This window comes from Dipodomys spectabilis, unplaced genomic scaffold, assembly GCF_019054845.1.
Source record: "Dipodomys spectabilis isolate Male_0828 unplaced genomic scaffold, ASM1905484v1 ptg000352l, whole genome shotgun sequence".
NCBI classification, from domain to species: Eukaryota; Metazoa; Chordata; class Mammalia; order Rodentia; family Heteromyidae; genus Dipodomys; species Dipodomys spectabilis.
Window position 1 is genome coordinate 285,579 of NW_024871029.1, and position 24,534 is coordinate 310,112.

Here is a 24,534-nt window from a genome sequence, read left to right on the forward strand (position 1 = left end):
TATAAAAGAGATTAAGAAAGAAGTAACGGAGAAGAGAACTTTTAATGAATTTACATAAAATTATGAATAAACTAGTTCAAAAGTTAAGAAATTTTATAATATTTTAATATCACATCCTGTCATAAATATCTGTACACTCAGGTTATTAAATGAGATGTATTTCCAAAAGTTAAAATTTTGTGGAGCCTATATGTTCGCCATAACATTAAATTGGAAAATATAGAGTGAAACATACTCAGTGATTCGCATAACAAGAAAATGGTTAGACAAATGACAACGGGAGAACATGTGTATCAACAATACTAACTAGACAATATGTTGAATGTGACTTGAAAACTTGCGGAAGGGATTATAGATGGGAAAGAAAGGAACAAATGAGGAAGGCAGTAATATTTTTCCCAAGAATTGTACTCATTATCTTTCTTATGTAACTATGCTCCCTTTCTACCTCGCCTTCACACTTAAATTAAAAAGATAAGTTTACATTCCCACCAAGAATGCAGTAAGGAGGGCTGGGAAGGTGGCTCAGTGGTAGAGCACTTACCTTGCATGCCTGAGGCCCTGGGTTCAATTCTTCAGCACCACATAAGCAAAATGAAAAAAGCCAGAAGTGGCGCTGTGGCTCAAGTGGTAGAGCGCTAGCCTTGAGCTGAAGAGCTCAGGGACAGCGCCCAGGCTGTCCCCAAAAAAAATTCAAAAAAATGCAGTAAGGTTCCCTTCTGTCCCCATCACCTCCAACATCTGTTGTTATTAGAGTTCTTGACTATAGTCATTATAACTGACTGAGGTGGTACCACACTGTTGTTTTGATTAGCATTTCTTTTATGGCTAGGGAGGTTGAGCATTTCTGCATGTCTATTGGTCATCCCCTATGACCCAACAATCCCACTTTGGGGCATTTACCCAAATGATCACAAACAAGACCATACTGAATCTACCAGCACAACTATGTTTATTGCAGCATTATTGACCATAGGTAAGATATGGAACCAATCCAGATGCCCTTCAGTAGATGAATGGATCAAGAAAATGTGGTAAATAAACACAATGAATTCTATACTTCCATCAGAAAGAATGACAATGCCTCATTTGTTAGGAAATGGAAAGACTTGGAAAAAAATATATTTAGTGAAGTAAGCCAGGCCCAAAGAAACATAGGTGTCATGGTTTCCCTTATTTGCAGTAACTAGTGTATGTCTGAGACAAGCAGAAAAGGTCAGATAATTTGATGTTAGCTGAAATGAACCCCAAGATAGGTATTCAAATATTTTTTTTCCTTTCATGCAATTGTTTCTAAGATATTTATAAGGTGAATTCTTTGTTTCTTTGTATGTCCCTCCCCCACAGTATAACCCCTGCTTTCACTGTATTTGATGTAGGTATAATTTGTGGTGGGAAGGGAAAAATTGTTAAAATAGGGATACATGTGCATCCATTGCAACAATAAGATGTACAAGATATTGTGTCAAAAAAGAACTTTACAACTTTGGCTAGGGTGGGAGGGGGAAGGGGACTCCGGGGAAAGGGAGATGGGAAGGGAGGGGAAGGGGAAACAAATGAGCATGCAACAATGATTGATAAAGCAAGTAATCATTACCTTGCCCAAATAATTGTAACCCTCTTATGGAATTTCCACAATTAAATATATAAATAATAAAATAACAAACAAAATAGGTAAGGTTGACCTAAATCATAGAAATGATGGAATGACTAGTGTTATCTAACATATATTCAACTGACTTTGAAACAAATGAGAATGATAATACCTATTAATAATTATTTGACTACTAATTTTGACATTACCTCCTCCTTGGATATACAAAGCAAAGAGAGAACAAAAAAATTTTAGGCTAATTAGTCAGGGGATATCTTTAAAATTCTGATATCAATATCAATCCTATGAGTATCCTTGTTACTTATTTCTAGATTAAGGTCTTTTGCACAAAAAATATATACATATATACACATATAAATAGGATTTTACTGTGTTCCATTTCAAAAACTACTGCAGTACTAAATATGAACTTAGTTTTGAAGCATTTCTCATTTCCAAAATTCAGTTTCAGGAAATAAATAGATGATGACTAAAATCAGGATAGATTAATTTTTCCATCACAGTAAATCTGAAAATTGGTTTGAAAGGACATGCTTCTCATTTGCAGGGAGCCAGACAATGGTTCATCATAATTTCTTCAAAGCAAATACCAAGATTCTTTTTTTTCTCACAATAAGTTAATTCATGGTTCATAGGAATTTTCATGTAAGGGTAACAAACTACCATAATATACATATGCTTTGCTATATAGTAAAAATCATGTAGTGTTGACACTATATTATCTTTTTCCAGTGATTAGTATGTTTCAATTTATGTATTTTTTTGGGGGGGTCCATATTGGTGCCTGAACTCTGGGCTCTGTCCTTCATCTCTTCAGCTCAACGCTAGTGCTCTACCACTTGAGCCTCAGCGCCACTTCCCGTATTACTTTTTAATAGCAAATAAATAATTACAAAATTTGATATCCTACAGAATTTTCATATTAATATATATGTTCTATACACTAGATATACACAGAAAATTGAATGAGGACTTTCAAGAAAATGTTTAAACATGTATACACTACTGTCCAGAGGAATTGTGATAGAATCAGTCTATAAGAGGTAATCATAGAGTAAATTGACTGAAGTTGTATTAAGTGTTTATTTTCCAGTAATTACTCGTCTTGAAGAAGAAACATATACTGATTTTTTTTAAGAACATGATTGTTAAAAACTCTATTGGAACTAGCAATACAAAAAATTATACTACAACCTTGGCGTGATTCCGTCCTGCGTCTCCCCTCGGCCGCAGAGCCGCCCTCCTCCGTGTGCCCTAGCCCTGCGCCGCCCATGGAGGACTCGATGGACATGGACATGAGCCCGCTGCGGCCCCAGAACTACCTGTTCGGTTGTGAGCTGAAGGCTGACAAAGATTATCACTTCAAGATGGATAATGATGAAAACGAGTACAGTTATCACTAAGAACGCTTAGTTTTGGGGCCGGTGCAAACGATGAACTGCATATCTTTGAAGCAGAGGCAATGAATTATGAGGGAAGTCCAATTAAGGTTACACTGGCAACTTTGAAAATGTCTGTACAGCCAATGGTGTCCCTTGGGGGCTTTGAAATCACACCGCCTGTGATCCTGAGGCTGATGTGTGCGTCAGGGCTTGTGCACATCAGCTGACAGAACTTAATTGCTGTGGAGAAGGATGCAGAGTCAGAAGAGGAAGAAGAGGAAGATGTAAAGATGTTGAGCGTGTCTGGAAAGTGATCTGCCCCTGGAGGTGGTAGCAAGGTTCCACAGAAAAAAGTAAAGCTTGCTGAGGAAGATGAGGAGGAAGAGGATGAAGATGTTGATGAGGAGGAGGAGGAGGATTTTGATGACGAGGAAGCAGAAGAAAAAGTTCCAGTGAAGAAATCTATACGAGATACTCCAGCCAAAAACGCACAAAAATCAAACCATAACGGAAAAGACTCAAAACAAGCGACACCAAGATCAAAAGGTCAAGAATCCTTCAAAAAACAGGAAAAAACTCCTAAAACACCAAGAGGACCTAGTTCAGTAGAAGACATTAAAGCAAAAATTCAAGCAAGTATAGAAAAAGGTGGTTCTCTCCCCAAAGTGGAAGCCAAGTTCATCAATTACGTCAAGAATTGCTTCTGGATGACTGACCAGGAGGCTATTTAAGATCTCTGGCAATGGAGGAATCTCTTTAAGATACTTTGAACAGTTTGTAGAAATTTTCCGTCTCATTTCATTTCTCTAAGAGTTGATATCTGGCTGTCCTTTTTATAATGCAAAGTGTTTGATAAATGTTGTTCAGGCTCCTGCTGCCAAGAACCTGTTGTCCAAAATGCCTGTTTAGTTTTTAAAGAGAGAGCTCCACTCTGTGCTTGGACTTAAGTATGTGTGGAATGCTATGGTGGGCCTAGAAGAAGTGATGGTCAGATGTGAAAATGGTGAGGTACAAAATATACACGGAAATAAACTCAGTATTTTAATAAAGTAAAAAAATATATATACTACATTGCAAATTGGTGAAATTAATCAGTTTTATAAAATATCCCACAGTGTGTTTCAGCTTTCTTTTTTTTTTTTTTGTCTTGGTGCTTCTGGGATCTGAACTTAGAACTTTACACTTACTTGGCAAGTACTCTACCACTCTCCCTTCCTAGGCATGTGCTCCATCATGCTTTCCTTTTCCAGAGATTATTTTTGAAGCAGATCTCACTCTATGCTTTCCTTTTATTTTTGAGACGATTCTGCTTACTATCAGGGCACATGCCTAGAGACCACAGTTTCATATTTTATAGGCTTCCTGTTGTTACTAGGATGACAGGCTCAGGTCATCACTTCCAGTTTCCCTTAGACATGATAGTGTTTCATGGACATTTCTGTCTGGGCTAGCATTGAACTTCGATTATTCTATTCTACGGCTCCCAGGAAACTTAGGTAATAGGTTCCAGTCAATGATATTCAGGTATAATTTGGGGGTAACAAGGTCTTAATTTCATATGTCAAATTCATCTTGAACTTTCAAGAAGGCCAGATTCCCTTAAAAAATATTCCCTTGGCTTTTTCCAAGTGCTGGGATTATAGGTATGCACCACTACGTCTAGCTTATTTTAAGTTATTTTCTTATTATTTTTATCAGCATCTTGATGTGGCTCTCATTGCTTCTCTTGTTCCTTCATTCCTTCATTCCTTGCTTCCTTCCTTCCTTCCTTCTTTCTTTCGTACCTTATTTCACTTCTTCCTTCCTTTTGACATATTCCAGTCTGTAATTGAACTTGCAAGCTTCCTGCCACAGCCTGTTTCAGCTATTGGCAAGTTAACCTTCACACACACCACCCCAAAGATGTGAGGCACAATCATAGTTCCTGAAAAGTATCATTATCCAAGTACTAATCCCTTTTTCAATTATAATTTTTCCTTTTTCATGTACTTTTCCGTAAAAATACTTTTCAGATGAGTTACAGTTACATGAGTAAAATATTGAGAACAATTCCTATTGAGCATTTTTACCTCCTTCTTTGTTTTTCTCCCTCCAAACCTCCCCAATTCTTCATTTCCCTCCAAAAAGTTGTAAATTTCGTTTTGCACATACTGTATTGTATATCTCACTGTTACAATGGATCAACCTGTATCCTTATTTAAGAATTTGGATATTTCCATTCCCCTCCCCAAATTAGAAAAAAATGTTTATAGAAGATTTAGGAAACCAGAATCAAATTGAGAGAAAACTGCGATTATACCATGAGGGAAGAATATACAAAAGAAACAAATTCATATAGTGCATATAAATACTTTAAAAGCAATAAGAAAAATAAAAGAAACCACTTTTGTCTTTATCTTGTTCATTTCGCTTTATATCACATTATAGAATCATATCATACCTTTTCCCTATTTCTGCTTGTCCTAGATATAGTTATTGCTGATAAGGAAATCAAGAAACCTATGTTTCCTTGGACCTTGCTTAGTTCACTTAATATTTTTTTTTCCAAAAATTTCCATTTTCTAACAATCAGGGCAATGTCATTAGTATGTCATTGCACACAAATACACACACACACACACACATGAGGTTTTCTTGATATATTCATCTGGTGTGGGGCATCTGGATTGGTTCAATATCTTACTATGATAAATAATGCTGATAAAACCACACTTTTGCTGGTTGCTTTAGTACAGCCTTGTCTGCGATTGTTTGGGTAAATGCACAAAAGTGGGATTTCTAGGTCGTAGGGAGATCTATGTGGAGTCTTTTGGGGAACTCACATACTATTTTCCAAAGTGGTTGTACAAGCTTGTTCCCACAAACGAAGCAAGAGCATTCCTTTTGGCGTCATCTCCTCCAGAATCTCTTGTTTTTAGATTACTTGATTATAGCCATTTTAATGGGTGAGGTGGAACCTCAATGCTATTTTGACTTGCATCTTTTTTATGGCTGGAGAAGTTGAGCATTTCTTCATCTATTTATTGGCCATTCTTTTTCCTCTTCAGAGAGGTTTCCCTTTCAGTCTTTATCCCTCTTATTAATAAGGCAATTGTTTCTTTCTGCTGTTGGGGGATTTGATTTTTTTTAATTCTCAGGTTATTACATTTATTTGTTTCTTTCTTTCTTTTTTTTTCCCTTGGTCATAGTGCTTGAACTCTGGGCTTGGGTCCTGTCCCTGCTCTGAAGCTCAAGATGAGAACTCTATCCCTTGAGCCACAGTGCTGCTGCTGGTTTTTCTAGTGGTTTATTGGAGATAAGAATTTTACAGACTTTTCTGCCTGCCTGGGCTGGCTTTGAACTGTGATCCTTAAATCTCAGCATCCTGAGTACCCAGTATTACAAGCATGAGTCCCAGGCGCCTGACCTATAAGTATATTTTAGATATGAGACTCCTGTCCTTTGTATGGCTTGTGCAGATCTTCTCATAATACGTGGACTCTCTATTGCTCTTTCTTGCTATGTCCATGTAGAAACTCTACAGTTTCCTGTCCAACATTTGTTTGATGTTTTGTGTTACTTGGTCTTTAGTAAGAAAAATTCAGCCTGTGATAGGGAGCCCTACAGTTTCTCCTAATCTTTTGGGTATTAGTTTTAGCATGTCTGCTTTGACTGAGAGGTCGATCGATTTGGAGTTGATTGTGGTACAAGTTGGTATATGGGGATCTATCTTTAATTATGTTCAGGTGTTTAATCAAGTTTTCCCACAGCATTTACTGAAGAGGCTGCCTTTTTCCATTCTATTTTCTTGTCTCTCTTATTGCAGATTAGTTGGCCATACGTTTGTGAGTTCATTTCAGGTCTTCAATTCTATTGTATTGGTCCTCAGGTCAGTTCTTGTGCCAGTAACAAGCTGTTTTTATTACTATGGCTTTGTTGTACAGTTTGAATTTTGCATTGATATTCTTACAGCACTGTTCTTTCTGGAAAGCATTGTTTTTGCTACTCAAGGTCTTTTATTATTCCATATGAATTTTTTGGTTACTTCTATTCCATTAAAGAATTAAGTGAAGAAGTTGGAATGTTGGTAAGTATCACATGGAACTTGCATATAGCTTTGAAGTGTATTGGCATTTTCATGATGTTAACCTTCCCAATCCAGGAGCATGGACGGTTTTTCAACTTCCTTAGTTCTGTTTTAATTTCCTTTTTCGGGTTTTTAAAGTTTTCATCCTAGAGATCCTTCACTTCTCTAGTTAACTCAAGTCTGAGGTACTTTTTTTTTGTGGGACTATTACAAAAAGAGTTTCCTTTCTGATTTCAGCCACACTCTTCTCATTGTTGGTATACAGAAAGCGCATGGGTTTTGAGGGTTAATTATGTATCCTGTTAACTTTGAAAAGTTTCTGATCAGCTCAATTTATTTGGGAGTAGAGTCCATAGAATTTTTAAATACAAGATTATGTCATCTGCAAAGAGGGAGAGTTTTACTTCCTGTTTCCCAATTTGGATCCCCTTTATGTTTGTATCTTGTCTTACTGTTTTTGCTAGTCCTTGTAATGGCAAATCGAAGAGAAGTGGAGAGAGTGGACATCCTTATTCTTGAGTTTAGGGGAAATTGTTTATTTTTTGCCATTATCTATAATGCTGGGTGTATGTTCATCATACACAGTCGTTATTATATTCAGGAATGTTTCCTGAATTCCTAGTTTTTCCAGAGCTTTCATCATAAAAGGGTGTTGGATCATGTCAAATGCCTTTTCTGCATTCATTGAGATAATCATGTGGTTCTTATCTTTGCTCCTGTTTGTGTGATGAATTATAGTAAATGATTTGCATATATTGAAACATGTTTGCATCCCTTAAATGAATCTTGTTTGAAGGCATGTACCTTTATTGTGTGAGTTGTTGAAGTCGACTGACCAAATTTTTGTTGAGTTTGTCATCGATATTCATCATAGTAAGGGTTCAATGTTCTCTTTTTTGATGAGTCGTGCCTGTTTTGGGATGAGGGTTATGATGGCTTCATAGAATAAGTTTGGTAGTGTACTTTCACTTGCAACTTCAATTTCATTGAGGAGTTGGCCTAGTCTTTTAACTTCTGTTTTGAAGTACTGTAGAATTTAGTTGTAAATCCATTCGGTCCTGTTTTTTTTTAATTCAGTTGGATGTCATTTATTGATGTTTCTATTTTGATGCTTCTAATGGGTCCATTAAGTGACTTTGTCATCTTTTTTAATTAGGGCATATCAATATTTGCTAGAAATCCAGTCATGTCTCTAATTTCTCAATTTATTAGCATAAAGTTTGAGAAGTGGTCCCTTACAATGTTCTGAATCTTGGTTGTTTCTGCAGTGATGATGCCATTATAATCTCTGAGTTTTATATGGATGTTTTCTCTTGTTTTTCTGATGAGATTTGCTAAGGTTCTATCAAATTTGTTAATTTTTTCAAAGAACCAAGTCTGCTTTGTTGATTCTTTCTATTTTTTGGACTCAAATTCATTTATTTCTGCTTTACTTTCAATTTTTTTCTTTCTATTTACTCTATTGGAGTCTTTTTCAAAAAAGTCCAGGTTTGTCTTTAAATTGTTGGTTTCAGATCCTCCAATTTGTTGATATAGGAACTCAGAGCCATAAACTTGCCTTTGTGTACTGCCTTTGCTCAGTCCCAGAGGTGCTGATAATTTTTGTTCATTTTTGAAATATCATGATATTATAATTTCATTTCTAATCACTTCCTTGACTCAGTGGTGGTTTAACAGTTTCTTTCAGCCTCCATGTGTTATAGAAATTTCTTTGGTGGCATTAATTGTTGAATTGTAATTAATTCCCTTGTGGTCTGAGAGAATGTGGGGCAATACTGCAATATTTCTGAATTTAGACATATTTGCTTTATGACCTACTTTTACGAATGTTCCTTTTGCTGCTGAAAAGAATGTATATTCTGATGATACTGGGTAAAATGTTCAGTAGATTTCTTTCTGTTAAGTCTAGGTGATTTGTGCAGTTGTTTAGATATGAATTTTCTCTGTTCAATTTTTGCTGGGATGATCTATCCAGTGGGGTCATTAGGTATTAAAATCCGCAGGAATTAGTGTCTTTGGATCTATGTTTCATTTTAGGGGAAAATAATGTTTCCTCAAGAACTTTGTGTACTTTGTTATTTGGTGACTAGATATTAAGAATTGTAATATCCTCCATAAGGAGAGATCCCTTAACTAATACGTAGTGACTATCTTTACCTGGTCTTGTTAATGTTACTTTGAAATCTTTTTTTTTTATCAGATATTAAGATTGCAATTCCAGCCTGTTTATTGAGGTCGTTTACTTGGTGGATTTTATTCCAGACTTTTACTTTCAGAATAGGTTTGTTTTTGTGGGAAGGGTGTGTCTCTAGAAGGCATCAGATACAAGCATCTTGCATTTTGATCCAAGTAGACAATCTGTGTTGCTTAATTAGAGATTTCTGTCCATTAATATTGAGAATTAGGTTTTGGTAGTTCATGCCCTGTTATCCCCTATCATGGGAGCTGTGCCAACTGGGTTCTTCTTTTGATTTGGGGGCCATTTCTTTGCTGTAATCATATTCTTGTAGGTTTTCTATGTGTAGAACATCTTTAAGTATTTTTTGTAAGTCAGGACTGGTGGAGGTATATTGGTTCAATTTTTCTTTGCTGTGGAAGGTTGTTTATTTGACCTTCTGTTATGAAGAATAGATTAGCTGGCTACAGTATTCCTGGTTGATAGTTTTTTTTCTCTTTAGGACATGGAATATATCAGTCTAGGCTCTTCTTGCATTAACTCTAGTGAGAAATCTGAATTTATTCTGATTTTTTTTTCTTTATAGGTGTTTGATCTTTTCTCCCTGACAGCTTTAATAATCATTTCCTTGGTCTCATCTAATCCTTTGCAGACTACAATGTGATGGTGGTATGTCATGTTCTGATCTGGTCTAATTGGGGTTCTAAAGACTTCTTGTATCATAATGGACTTTTTGCAAATTTGGGAAGTTCCCTGTTAGGCTCCTGGTAAACAAATTTTCTAGACCTTTAACTTCGGTATGTAGGTGCTCTATATGCAATTCCTTTCTTCATCTTTGATTAGGTTCCTCGTGCTCAGGAAATTCTACTACTAGATTTTGATTAGACTCATCACATTCATATAATTCCAGTAATAATCTTTGGTAAGACATCACGATCACAACTTTCCAAGCTTTCAATCTATTCATTAAACATGTTTACCCATAGTTTTTATAGAGAATTTTGGGACAATTGTCTGGATTATTCATTAACTTCCTTGTTGCCTGTTTAATTAAACAAGACACATACGATGATAAACCATTTGCATGATTACAAATATCCTTTTCAGTCATGCTTTGTATACATTCATTCATTGTATATAAGTAATGAATATATGGGTAAACAGAGGACAAATATTGTAATTTTCTAAACTTCCATAAAAATTTTCATAGTGCTTTGCACTCGTTCTTCATGTTACAAATCATGTCAATGCTGGAGCTTGAGATCCGTGTAACATTTTTTTGTTGTTGCCAGCCAGGGCTTAACAGTTCATGGGACTGTTATTTCCACTATTGAATGAGAAAAAGCACAAGAGGTGCTGTGGCCAAATTCTTAGAGGGCTAGCCCACAGAAAAAGGATGCATTAACACTGAACATAACCCCTATAAGGCTCTTAAGTTGGTCAATTTTGTGGCCATCTTAAAAAATCAATGTAGAATGTTAGAGCCACTCTAATCTAGCAACTCAACAAATTATGTATTTCTCCCCTTGGCAGAATCATTGTAGCATCCTAGCCCAAGTTTTTTGGGGGGCACAATCAAATTCTATAACAGGGTCACTCATTTCATAAATATTGAAATTTGAATGGAAGTCTCTTCACCAGGTAATTGATCAATATATACTCTTGTGAGTGGGTACCTTATCCTCCTTCTAAAAGTGATTAATGAAACATTGCACATATAACTAACTGGTCTGAATTCTTTCATCTAATTTTTATAAAAGTATTTGATGAAGCCAGTTGTCGGTAGCTATGCTTGTAATCCTAGGTACTCACAAGACTGAGATATACAGATCATCAAACCCACCTTGGGCAGGAAAGTCCATAAGAATCTGATCTCCAAGTAATCACTAGAAAACTGTAACGGGTGCTGTGGCTCAAGAGATAGACTGTGAGCTTTGAGATGAAGAGCCCAGGGACAGTGAGAAAGCCCATTATCCATGCTCCACGGCCAACAAGAAAAACATTGATGAGACACTTGGGATGATTTACAATTTTCATATCAGGAGGGTCTTTATTAATGAAATGTTTTAAAAGATATTTTTTTTCTTTTTTCCTTTCTTCTTTTTATTGTGAAAATACTGTACAGAGGGGTTACAATTACATGGGCAAGATAATGAATACATTTCCTATCAAGCATCAGCCTCCTCCTTTGTTTCCCCTTTCCATCCCTTCCCATCCTCTCTCCGCCCCCACACCCAATCCTCCCCTAACCAGAGTTGTAAAGGTCATCTTCCACGTAATGACTTGTATATATCATTGTTGCAATGGGTCCACCTGTATCCCTATTTAAACAATTTATTTTTCTCATTCCCCGCCACAAATTATACCGACATCAAATACAGTGAAAGCAGGGGTTATACTCTGGGGGAGGGACATACAAAGCAACAAAGAAATAAGCTTATGAATGTGTTAGAAACAATCGCATGAAAGAAAAAAAAACATTTGAATACATATCTTAGGGTTCATTTCCCTAACATCACCTTATCTGACCTTTTCTGCTTTACTCAGACATACACTAGATATTGCAAATAAGGGAAAACATGGGACCTATGTTTTAAAAGATAATTTTTAAACAGTTATATAAACATGAATTTCAAATTTCACATTTCTGTATAAAATATGGAAATGCATTTAATATGATGAAGAAAGGAAAATCAAAATAAGATACATAACTAAAAACGTTACTGCATCTCTCAATGAAAGTACTCACGAAATTGTTTAAAGAGTTGTGATTGTGAGAATGAACTTGTCTGTATTGTGTCACCAAACAGATTGTACTTTCAAGTTAATGGAATGGCAAAAAAACAAGTACCTCTTATTGACAGGATAAGGTGTCAAATTCAGCAACAATGAGCAGTAATTGGGCTTGCTAGGAATTTCTTGTAAGCAGTTATTCCATTAGGAATCATCAAATTTGTATTGTTGTCAATATTTGCCTTCTTTGTTTTATGAGTGATATAATGGAATCTAGATGCATTTATATATTCAAATATGTTCTTTTCTGATCAATCTGAAAAACGTAAGCTTTTTCAACCTCAGCCTATGTAGTATTTACATTAGGGTATCACAGCGTTTGGGCCTCATGTATTCTACCCCAGAAAAGGTAGTAAATATACTAGAGAAATTGATTTCAATTCTCTATTGTATGTCAAAAATATTCCAATGATATATGAACAATTTATTGGCAGTTTATAATAGTGAAAAAACTGTTTACTGAGGAGGATTAATGGGATTGGGAAATTCAACCTTCTTTCCTATGACTAATTACTTAATTCATGAAGATTATAGGAAGGGCTAAAACTCCTACTGCTTTCAAATTGTATGGGTCAATGCAATATTTGATCAACAATATATATTTTTATTCTGTGGTTAGTGACTTTCTCATGCTCGATGCAGAAGGAAAGAATAGGACATGGGAACTGATTTTTGAGTTTGGAAACCACACTTGAGCCAGGCCCAGTGATCATGCTGATAATCTTAGTATCTCAGGCATTAGACATATTAGGATCTCCTTATAAAGTGAAGGACTTTTCTGAGATTCACTTCTAGAACGAATCCCCTCAAAATCCAATACTATAGAGTATTATCCTATAGGAAAACTTTAGTTACCTTGTAGGACTCCAGTGTAGATGAAAGTCACAAACAAACAACCTGCCCCAAAAATCAACAAAGTAAGGAAAATAGAAAAAATCCTAATGTAGGTGGCTTAGAAACCTGTAATCCTCCCCACTTAGGAGGCTGAGATATGAGGATCAGGTTTCAAGGAAGCCCAGCAGGAGTCTGTGTGAGGCTCTGATCATCAATTAACCACCTCAAAACTGGAAGTTGCTCTGTTACTCAGATAGTAGAGGATTATCCTTGAGCGAAAGAACTCAAGAACTGCACCCAAGCTCAGAGTTCAAGGCCAATGACCAACAATAATAGGAAAAAATAGACACAATGTAATGCAATAATCATCAACAATACCCCATACTCACTGGTATACTCACTTTGGAAAATGCGTCTGAATTATTTTCCTCCACATAAGAATCATATAGATTTTATTCACTCCCTATATGGAACATCTTGCATTTTCTCTAAGAAATCCACAGAGTAATGTGTGAGTGGCAGTGATATTTAACTAACTTCAATGTTTGTTATATCGCTTAATGTGATTCCATAACACTAATTCTGTTCACTTATGCTAGTATGTCTTACTTATGAAATCATAAGTAATATGGCTTCTAAGAAGATAACCTGTGAATTGATTAGATAATTTTTGGCAATTTAGGAGTCCACGTTATCATTTGCTGATTTTAGTCTTATAATAGGCTAAGATTTAGCAAACCCTATCTTTGTCATAATACATATCTGAGCAAAATTTTGTGTGTGACCATATATTTCTATTAGCTGTCCATTTGTAGATGTAATACTTTTTGTGTTTGTGTGAACAAACTGAAATTATATTACAATTATTCCCTACTTTATTTCCATACTCATAAAGTGCATCACTATGTTTTTGCGATTTATAACTGAGGTAATTTTTTGCCTTTCTTAAATTCTTGATTTTATTCAATTTTGATAAATTTTAATCACCGGTTGTTCTGGATTTTATTTCTTATATTTCTTCCTTGGTCATGAGGATTGAAACTATGATTGTGTCATTGATATTCAAGCATCTTACACTTGGCTCAATCCAAGCCATGTATCTGAATGTGGTGTGCTTCATGAATAGAATTTTCATACAGGTACATATTTGAGAAAGTAATCTTAACAAAAAATGCTAACCTATGTTAATGACAATCTTTTCAATGTTCAAAATTATGCAGGTATACTTCAGTAGGATACCTCTCATGACATAATTAATCTTTATACCTTATTTACACTCATTCTTTCACATGTTGAAATGGAGATCAAATTAACATGTTGTTTTAAATTCATTGCAATAACATGATGTAGTAAATACACTATCAGTTTTCTTTCCTATATAACCATGTGAGGAAAAATTCTTTCTCATTTCCTGGATTCATCATACATCTATGAATATTGTATGATAGTAAGTATCGAATAACTTGGTCCTAATCCTTAAAGTAATAGATTGACTAGGGAAATATTTCAAGTGTTCAATGAACTTGGAACGTGGTGAGAGAGTGTCCAAGTATAATTTGTGAGAAGGTGTGTACACAATTAAACAGTTTCAATGGAAGAGGAAGTGCAAACAGGAATGAAATTTCTAAAAAATTAACTTGCGATAGCTATTATTATTTTTTGCTTAGCTGTTGGACAACCAAGAAGTTTCTTGTTGATCACAGAATACAGAAATAGAGGCTCAAGTCTTTCCCACAATAAAATAAAATAAAATAAAACTGTTTTCTCTTATTTCTTTGCAGGAATCATTTAGGGAACACAATCTGAGTTCAAAGCACTTTTATTGTTTCACCTATATTTCATATTAATAAATACATTGTGATACTCACTGAAGCAAATGAAGTCATTTTAATTTCTACTGCCAAATTACCCTATCTCATTTTTATTAGATTATACATTATTTTCCTTGGATACAGAAATAAACTCATGTTTTCACCATGTCAGTTTCCATATACACAAGGTAAGTTTGGAGTATGGAAACTTCAATCATAAAATCGAAATGTACATATGTTTCCTATAGAGAACAAATCACATTTCATATTTCACTGTACTCGTTTTCCCGTGAATATTCCATTTCATTTCTTCTAATAATTGTAGAGACTAATAAATATAACAAAATTGCAATGATATTTGATCTTAAATACAAATTTTACATCAACAGAATGGCCATGAAATATTTGATGGGTTTTTCAACCACATATTTTCATATGTACTTCCTACCATGCAAGATTCTCCTCCATCTCAATGATTTCCATGTGTAACTCATCTGCCGAAGTACACTGTTACTTCTTTCCTATGCCCCTATCAGCGTATTTAGATACAAAATACTATCCAAAACTTATTTTTTGGAAAACATTCACTTAATGAAGATATAGTTTTCTGCCGAGAATCTGTTATCTATAGGGCAAGAGGATATGCATCTTTTGATAACTTCTCTTGATTTTTCTGTAATGTTGAAAGAAGAGTGGAATGTAACTATCGAGTGTAACACAAGAACCTTTCAGGAAACAATTTTTGATAACTCTGTTTATAGCTGTCTGTAAATTGCCATACATATATATGCCCCACATATTTGATTTGATTTGGCCTATGGTCCACAATATTCTTGATATAAAACGGAATAATCTTTGAAGCATACTTTACCTTTAATTTTTTATTAAAAAAAAAGTTCTGTCATGGGTCTTGATCTCTGGGCTTGGGTGCTGTCCTTGTGCTTCTCAGCTGAAGGCGAGTGCTCTTCTGCTTGATCCATAGCTGCACTTCTGGTTTTCTAGTGGTTTATTGGAGATAAGAGTCTCATGGACTTTCCTGCTCGGCTGGCTTTGAACCTGGATCCTCCTATCTCAGCCTCCTGAGTAGCTAGGATTACAGGCATGAGCCTCAGGTGCCTGGCTTTGAAGCATATATTAAGATCCAACATGTCAAAATTATTGGTAGGATTTTATGCAATCAATTGATTTGAATTATTTGGGCACAGATGAGGAAGTTAAAGATACTAGAATGTCACCCATATTATTCTTAGTGTTAAAAAATAGTAGAGTTTCTAAATAAGAACATATTAGAGCAGGAGGTTCCTCCTAGTTTGTAATTTCAAATAGTTTTTGAATTTACTACAGGATGAACTAAATGTTAATGTGTAAAGGATGTTTGGGAACTTGAAGAAACCTCTTTCTTTATTCATGTAGGGATGTAAAGAGAATCCGACTTTCTCCTCATGTCTGTATATGGACTTCAAATCAATCTACATACATATCCATGTATCAACTTACAAAAATTAGGATGAGAGTATTTATTAATATTCTCCTTTTTAGTTACTCTTATTTTCAAGATGATGTACAGAGCGATTTTAATTATATGTAAGACAGTGAGTTGATTTTTTTTTGTCACAGTACACTAACCCTCAGTTTTATTATACATTATTCTGCCTCAAATCCCTGATCAGATGTCAATTTCATTTCCTACATGTTGTCTTGAGAGGAATGTTGGAGCATTGGTTCACCCTATGTCCTCTGTCTCAACATTTTGTTGTTCCCCTTCGCTTCTCTAATTCAGATTAATGTGTATACAATCCACAGGCTAACAAAGTCAAATAGAGTGACATAAAGGGAGAAACTATAGGGAAAATGAAGGAAAAAAGCAAGAAAACAACAAACAGTTGCTCATACCATTTTAAAAAAAGCACCAACATTGATAAGCCTGTTCTTTCCATATCTTGGAGATCATTTTGCTAAGCCTAATTTTCTATGTTACTATGTACATATCTATTAAGTTATTGGAATCCTCTGCCATGGTGAAACTACACATGTACCAATTATTACAATAAGAGAATCCATGGTACCTACATTTAAATGGCACTTCTAAAGGAAAACTTATGTGACAAAGTACATAAAATGTGCTATATTAAGCACTTTCTTGTGTTTTCCTTTTAATTTCCTATGTCTTATCCAATGTTGTCACTCTATTTGATTTTCTTATCCAGTGTATTACATGTTTATTAATTTAATTTAGAGAACTGAAGGGAAGGGAACAACATAATCTGAGATAAAGAACCAAGGATTAATCAATGCAACAGAAATCCTCACTAAAACCATGTTGGAATAAACTTTATACATTATGGGAGGGGATGGAGATTTGAGGAAGAAGAAAAAATATGAGACAAATGAGGAGTGTGTAAAAACATATGATAAGAAAAGTACTATTGCCTAACTATGAATCACTAATCCCTCTGTGTGTTACCTTGACAAGAACATTCAATTAATAAGAGGAGTATTTACAAATACACCCTTGTCAACTGTTATATGTTTATATAGTGGCACTTATTTGATTGGGTTTGTATTACATAAAAGGACATATGGGTGTAGTTCTTTTCTCTATACATCCCTACATCAATCAAAAAGACAGTTTTCCCTAAGTCTCCAGTTTCCAAGCCATCATTTACAAATCAATGTTGAAATCATTTTTTGTTCAAATACTTATGTAGAAATATTGATAATTACTGAAATTACAAAGTAGGAGATATCTTGCTGCCCAAATATGTCCATAATCAGAAACCCTCAGCTTTCCACACCAATCATAAATATGAGCCGGATTCTCATATGTGAAATTTCATATTCTGTAGTCAAATACTTCCACTATATTGATTAAATAGGAATCCAAAACTTTAATGAACTTTTTGTCAAGTATATCTTTCTGAAATATGCTGCAAAATTTATTTCATCTAGCAGTAAGAGTGTTGTGGACCAGGAATGTCAAATCAACTATAAAATGGTGATTGGGTTCATAAATATGTGGGGGAAATTATACACAAGTTGAAAACAATGTTAGATTCATAGGTAATTGTTTCATGAAAGAGTCATGAATTATAGTCAACAGTTCGAGCTTAATCTTTGAAAGTTTCAGCAATATAATGGGAAATTCTCAAATTATGCATGTGTTCTTGCCTTATACATGTCAGATTCTTTGTACAAAATTAATATTTCTCCATAAAGTATATAGTTACATCAAAAACTGAAAAATTTTGGCTGATATTTTATATATACATGCAAGAATCCAATTTTGCGATGCCAGAGGCATGGTGAAGAAGTCACAGAATCCTTCTACAGATTAGATAACACATTAGATAACATATTGAGATACAGTAGTATCTTCTACTTTGAAAAATACATTGCCAAATAATTTGGTTTAAAACCTGTAAATTTTTCGTAATTACAATTCTGATTGGAACACTGAAGTTGATGGGAAATTTGTATGAGAGATCTAATATCATTATACTGTTGTCATATTTTTATTATGCTCTACAGCAACAATCAATGGAATGGAACATATTATTCCCAGGCAAACATAGCTAGATGGGTTCACTTACACTTAGAAGTTAGGAAATCGTCCTTTCTTCCATTTTTTTCTTCACAGATCAACCTGAGTATGCTAATTAAAGGGCACTTGGTATTTTCAAAAGAGAGGGAATTCCATACTCCATCTCAATATTCCCCAAGATTTTTTGTACAATATTAAACAAATATCTGCTGTCAGTAAGTCATTCATAGAAGTTTTTCTCCTAGTATCCCTTCCCTCCCTCTGCCCCTGCCACCAAAGTTGTAAAGTGTATTTTCAGCAGAGTATCAAGTACATCTCATTGTTACAATGGGTTAAACTGTATCCTTATTTAAGCATTTTGTTTTTTCCCTTCCCCTTCCAAATTAGAAATGAATATACAAGACGCAGGGCACAGACATCAAATACAGTGAAAACAGGGGTTATACCATGGGGGAGAAACATACAAAAAAACAAAAAATGCACATGTTATGTTATAAATACATTAGAAACAATAGCAAAAAATTATATATATATATATATATATATATATATTTGTGTCCCTATCTTGGGGTTCATTTCACTTAGCATGATCTTGTATAGTCAAATGTACTAGCTTTTGATCTTTTCTACTTGTCCTTCTCATGTACTAGTTATTACAAATAAGGGAAACCATGGGACTTATGATTGTTTGGGACTGTCTTACTTAATATAATTTTTTCCAAGTTTTTCCATTTCCTAAGAAAATGCACGATATCATTTTTCCTGATGGCTTATTTCTTTTGCCATGAATGTCTGAAAGGTCTTGCTTTGTTCCAATAGGTACAATCATCAATTCACTTAGTTATCTAAATTCACAATTTTGCATCTTCAAATTTCTTTGGTTCTAAAAGTCCCAGAGGTGTATACTATCTTACTTGAGCACCAGGCATTTATATTTCTACTCTGTAAAGGATGTAGTTACTTCCATGACACATTACCATGAAGAAAATTTCTGCAACTTGTCAACAATTGACCTTCAATGAGTTCAAATTACCCTCAAGTTGAAAATTCTGTGCAAAAAACTACATATGTGTCCTTTCAATTCCTCCCCAATCCGTGGGAGGAAGTAAAGATAGCTGTCAGGGTGGCATCAAGGTGACAGTTCCTCTTAATAATAAGTCTAAAATTAAAGGAGTATTTCAAATATTTTTGGACAATTTTGGGGGGGTCTGTTCATGGGCCTGAACTCTGGGCCTGGACACTGTCCCTCAGCTCTTCAGCTCAAGGCTAGTGCTTTACCACTTGAGCCACAGTGCTACTTCCGGCTTTTTTTTCTGCTAATGTGGTGCTGAGGAACCTAACCCAGGGCCTCATGCATGCAAGGCAAGCACTCTACCACGGAGCCACCTCCCCAGCCCATTTATGGACAATTTTAAATTTGATAACACTCTATATTTGCTCAAGTAGTTACACATTATACTCACAAGACTGTAGACCTGATATTTTTTCCATTAATTATGTGCTTTGTGGAATTTGTATAAGGAACACCATATATCATGTATATAAATATATATATCATGTAAAATTATTGAGCTCATTTTTTGTAATTAGATTTCAATATGACTTTGGAATAAGACCTTTCAGAAAATGACCTTCTGCTTTCCTTACATTAAAGAATGTTGACATGATTTCACTGAGAGAAAATATGATTTTGTTTAACAAAATGTTGATCATTACTCTCTCCAGGATATAATTCAATGATATAAATTATGATGAGCAATAAAATGATATGTATTTAATGAGAGCAACGACTGTGAATGTATTTCTTAAAAACAAGGATTACACTCTATATTACTTCCTTAAATGATTAGGTTTATACCTGGCAAGAACAATGTAATATGTGCAGTATGAAATATTTAAGCAATGTTTTATTGGTGACTATTTTGCCACCGTGTTGTATCATTTATATTCTGCTAGAACTGAAAACACAAGTTTCTACTTTGTTTTACCTTTCCCCTCCATCCACATTATAGAATATCATAATTTCAAATACCATCCAAAGTACATAAACATTAATTCCCACTCATTCTTTGTTACTGTAAGTTGGTATTTTTCATTAAAAAAAAAAGTCTACTGATTGTCTATTGACACCCACAATTTCTTAACCGGAAAATACACTGTTCAAACATATTTCTTGATGTAAGAAATGCGTCTAATACATTGAACAATTTCCCCCGAATTTATTACTAGAAAAAATTCGACGAGAAGAATGCGGTGTTCGAAAGCTTAAGCAATGAGTAATCAAAAGAAAGATGTAATTACGGGCCTGGAAAGTAACTCAGTGGTAGAGCGCTTGCCTTGCATGCATGAAGCCCTGGATTTGATTCCTCAGCACCACATAAGCAGGAAAAAAAGCCGGAAGTGTAGCTGTGGCTCAACTGGTAGATTGCTAGCATAGAGCTGAATAGCTGAGGGACAGCACCGAGGCCCAGAGTTCAGGGCCAACGATCGGACCTTCCCCTCCCCCCCCCAAAAAAGAAAGATATACTAAAAAAAAAAAAGAAAGATATACTCTCTGCTTGGAAAAATGTAAAAAATACAGAAAATTCCATCAAGGCTCTCTTAGTACTAACTGAGCAACAGAATGTTCAAATATGTCAAGTAGTCTGTAACACTATTGTATGTTTAAGTTGACAGAATCACAACTTCATTTGAGAGTCCTGAGATCATGAACTGAAAATGAACATTCTTTGCCCTATCATAATAACAAAAACAAATCTCAAGGGAAGCAGTCTAAAAGAAGACATTATTTGTAAAAACCAATCACTAGGAATGTTTTCTTCCTGGTTATGGAAGAGATTCCATTTTCTTTACTGAATGTGATTTTCTTTAGGAGATGTCAAAATTTTCCCTTCCAAACACTAGTTTTGTAAATCATTAATTTGGCTCTTGATTTTTCCAGATTATTCAATCATAAATAGCTATCATATTTATTTTTCCACATTCCCATGTCTGCTTTCATGGTATTGTGTCAAAATTGCATCTTTCTTCCTCTGTGCAGCAGCAGCAGCAGTAGAATGCTTCTCTTCCAATGTTTAGAAATGTGCATTTTCAAACTAGTGTGTAGGCAAAACTCATTGATGATGATAATCTTAAAAACACGAAAATACTCATAATTTTTTTCTCTTGTGTGGTTCAGATCACTGCAAATTTGTATCAGGAAGTTTATCACCAGTTAAAATAGAGTTCAAAGAACAGCTTTGAGTATCTATATTCCCAAAGTTTCCTTTCTGTTTATTTAAGAATCTTTATTAACCTGTTGTTGTGTAAAATTTCCCAGGTTCAGACTGGTGGATCACGTCTCCGAACGTAGGTAGTGATCAGGCTGAGAATTTCAGATGGTGAGTTAAAGCCAACAGGGGATAGAAATAATTTTAGAATTTTATATCTAATTAGCCACAAGAAGACCAGAATCATCAGAGTGAAATAAACTCGGAGAAGGTAGCCTTGAACAAAAGTGTTAGAGATATGTAAAGATATCTGAGTTAAAGCCAAATGACTGTCAGAACATCCTATCTAAGAAGTAAGTTCCAAAAATGTTTTAACTGAAAGGATGACATTACATCCAATTGCGAATACTCATCACTAAACATTTCAGAGATTTTCAGACAATTTGAAATATCATTGTGAATTGTTTTCTTCTGTCATATGTTACCAAGAGAAGCTAAACGAAATATGTGTAACATATTCTAGGACTGGGAAGGTATAAGAATGCCAGTTCGTATCCATTTTTAAATTATAAAAACGTATATTGAGTACAATACTGTGCCTTGCTCTTTTTACATATGGTTGCTCAGTGGTATTTTTGAGAAAATCCTCAGGGATTAGCGATTTATCAGAAAATAACATAATTTTCCCTTACCAGTAATTCATTTATTATCTGATAAAAGATTTATATACATAGATCTGATATTATTTACCTCCATATCATATTCCAAGACACACCTTTAACATACCTTACATGGTGTAAAATATTTCCACACTAAAATTTCTTTTTTGAAGATATTTATATTTACAATCAATTACTTCACTCAATGCAGGATAAATTTCATTAAAGAGAAGAATACTCTGCTCCAATCAGCCTGTTTCAGTGGGTGAAGTACAATCTAGTTATCATGTTTTGCTGTGAATATTTTTAGGGAACAGGAAAACTATTTCTCTGAAATAGATACTTGAAACAAGAGTGATATAAAAGCATGGCTATGTGGGAATAACATTAGGATTGTAGTTCCGGTGAATTAGAGGTTAAAAACACCAGCAGCACTAGGTTTTTATGATGAAAATCATAGCTGGCAGGAAATTCCCCGTCTGTTTTTTTGCAAGAAGGGAGCATTTCACTTGATATGTTTCCTTGGTGATGAAGGACTCAAGATCTTGAACAGGAAACTGATTATGTCAGTAATACAGTCTTTGGGGTTGCACACAGAAGAGGCAATGGAAGTGACCACTGCCAATGAAATGTCTATTTGATAGCAGGACTTCCTGCTCTTTATAGTGAGTCTTCTTATTTTCACTAGACATCTTAATGTATCCAAACTAGTTTTCATACCATGTATATACATTTATATTATTCATTTTATGCTTAGATCTATATATTACTCATATTCAGAGCTTTTCTGAGTATCACATGTTGTATTCCTAGAAGTTCATTCTCACACCCTCTTTTATAAGTTTGATTGAAATGCCAGGTTGTTTCTATCATGGAATTACAACAACCATGTTTAATTTTTTATACTGATTTTCTGTAAACTCCCCAAATGTAAAGATTAATCTTTGAGAGTATGTTTTGGAAAAATGATATTACTCAGTATGTGAACTTTCCTATGATTTTATTTTCAGTAGCTTCTGAGAATTTTCAATCGTGATGTACAATGTGGAAATGCTCCACAAAACTCAGTAAATGCAATATATATATTGAAATAAATTTTATATTAAAAACTTGGTTGTAAAATTTAACAACCTTTCTGTGAACTTGTCTGTGTTTCTTTCATATGCACTAATTAATAGCACTGTATAAATTCTACAAAAATAGTAACATTTAAGGACAAAATGTATAGAGAAGACATTCTGGGAAATGTCATCTGAAACAGGACTTCAAATAAATGTAGTAGTTATAACTAGATACTATGTGTGTGATAATATTTCTATTTTTTTCATGTGAACATTGTTTCCAAACATAGACATAGGGGAGATATAGTGATGCCCTTGATTTGTGATGAACAGGAATGGATTTAAACATCTTCTGCAATAATCAGTGATATATACAGGAAGCATCTTGGGAGATATAAATCCATAAGGCAAACATATTTACTCAGAATCATATGGGAAATAAAGTGGAAAATGAGAATCCAGTAAGAAAGAAAATCATCAATTACATTTTCTAATCACAAAGGATTTACAATCAACTAATTGGTACTAAACTGCTTAATCATCAATAAGCAAAAAGTCATTGACAATTCTGAATAGGGGAATATATTTCATGAATAAATATATTTCAGCAAAAAAATCCCAAAATAATCTTGTGTTCACTAACTGTTCAAGAATTAGTGAAGTTTTTCTTTACCTGTAACATTTTTGAATAATTTATTAAATAATTTTGCATGGAATAAGGTGATAATTAATTGGAAGTCTTCCAATGTAGGTCCCTCAATGAGTATACTGGCTGTTCAGAAGAAATTCCATAGAACCTAGATTTTATGTAGTTAATATTAATTTTACTCATATATTTTGTCTTCAGGTGGATGTGTTATGTGCTTCTCTCCTGACAAGAACAACTGTATTAGCGGCTATGAATTCCCCTGCTAAGTTTTTTTTTATTAACATAAATTTACTCATGAAACATTATCCAAATTTCTACCAGTTGTTCAAAGATAGGCAGCACTACATATTCTGAATCTGAAATACCATCCATTTTCTCTCTGAATTTCCTACACAGATAATCCCCAAAGTCTGTTTGCTTGGCAAATGATATTTCCCATTGTTTTTCTGAGGCACCACCATGTAAAGTGACCCCATGACAACTCAGATATCTTAGGCTCAAAATGAAGATAATTGCGGTTTTAATTATAAGTCTGCTTAGAGGGAAAAGTAAAAGTGGTCAAGACATTTTTGTTAAGCGTATTTGTGAAAATATGGAAGCCAAATTGATACTTTATGGTTTATTCTTTAAATCATTGTGTTAATTCTCTGTGAACTCTGTTAATATGTGTACGCTTACCCTTTTCTATGTTCCTGTCAATTTCTTTGTGCAATTCTTTCCTATGCACGTATTTGAAGT

General features: G+C 34.4%; 1 pseudogene; it reads left to right on the top strand.

Moving 5' to 3' along the window:
* Positions 1 to 2,868: 2,868 nt before the first annotated feature.
* LOC122095476 lies at positions 2,869 to 3,755 on the top strand (annotated as a pseudogene).
* Positions 3,756 to 24,534: the final 20,779 nt, after the last annotated feature.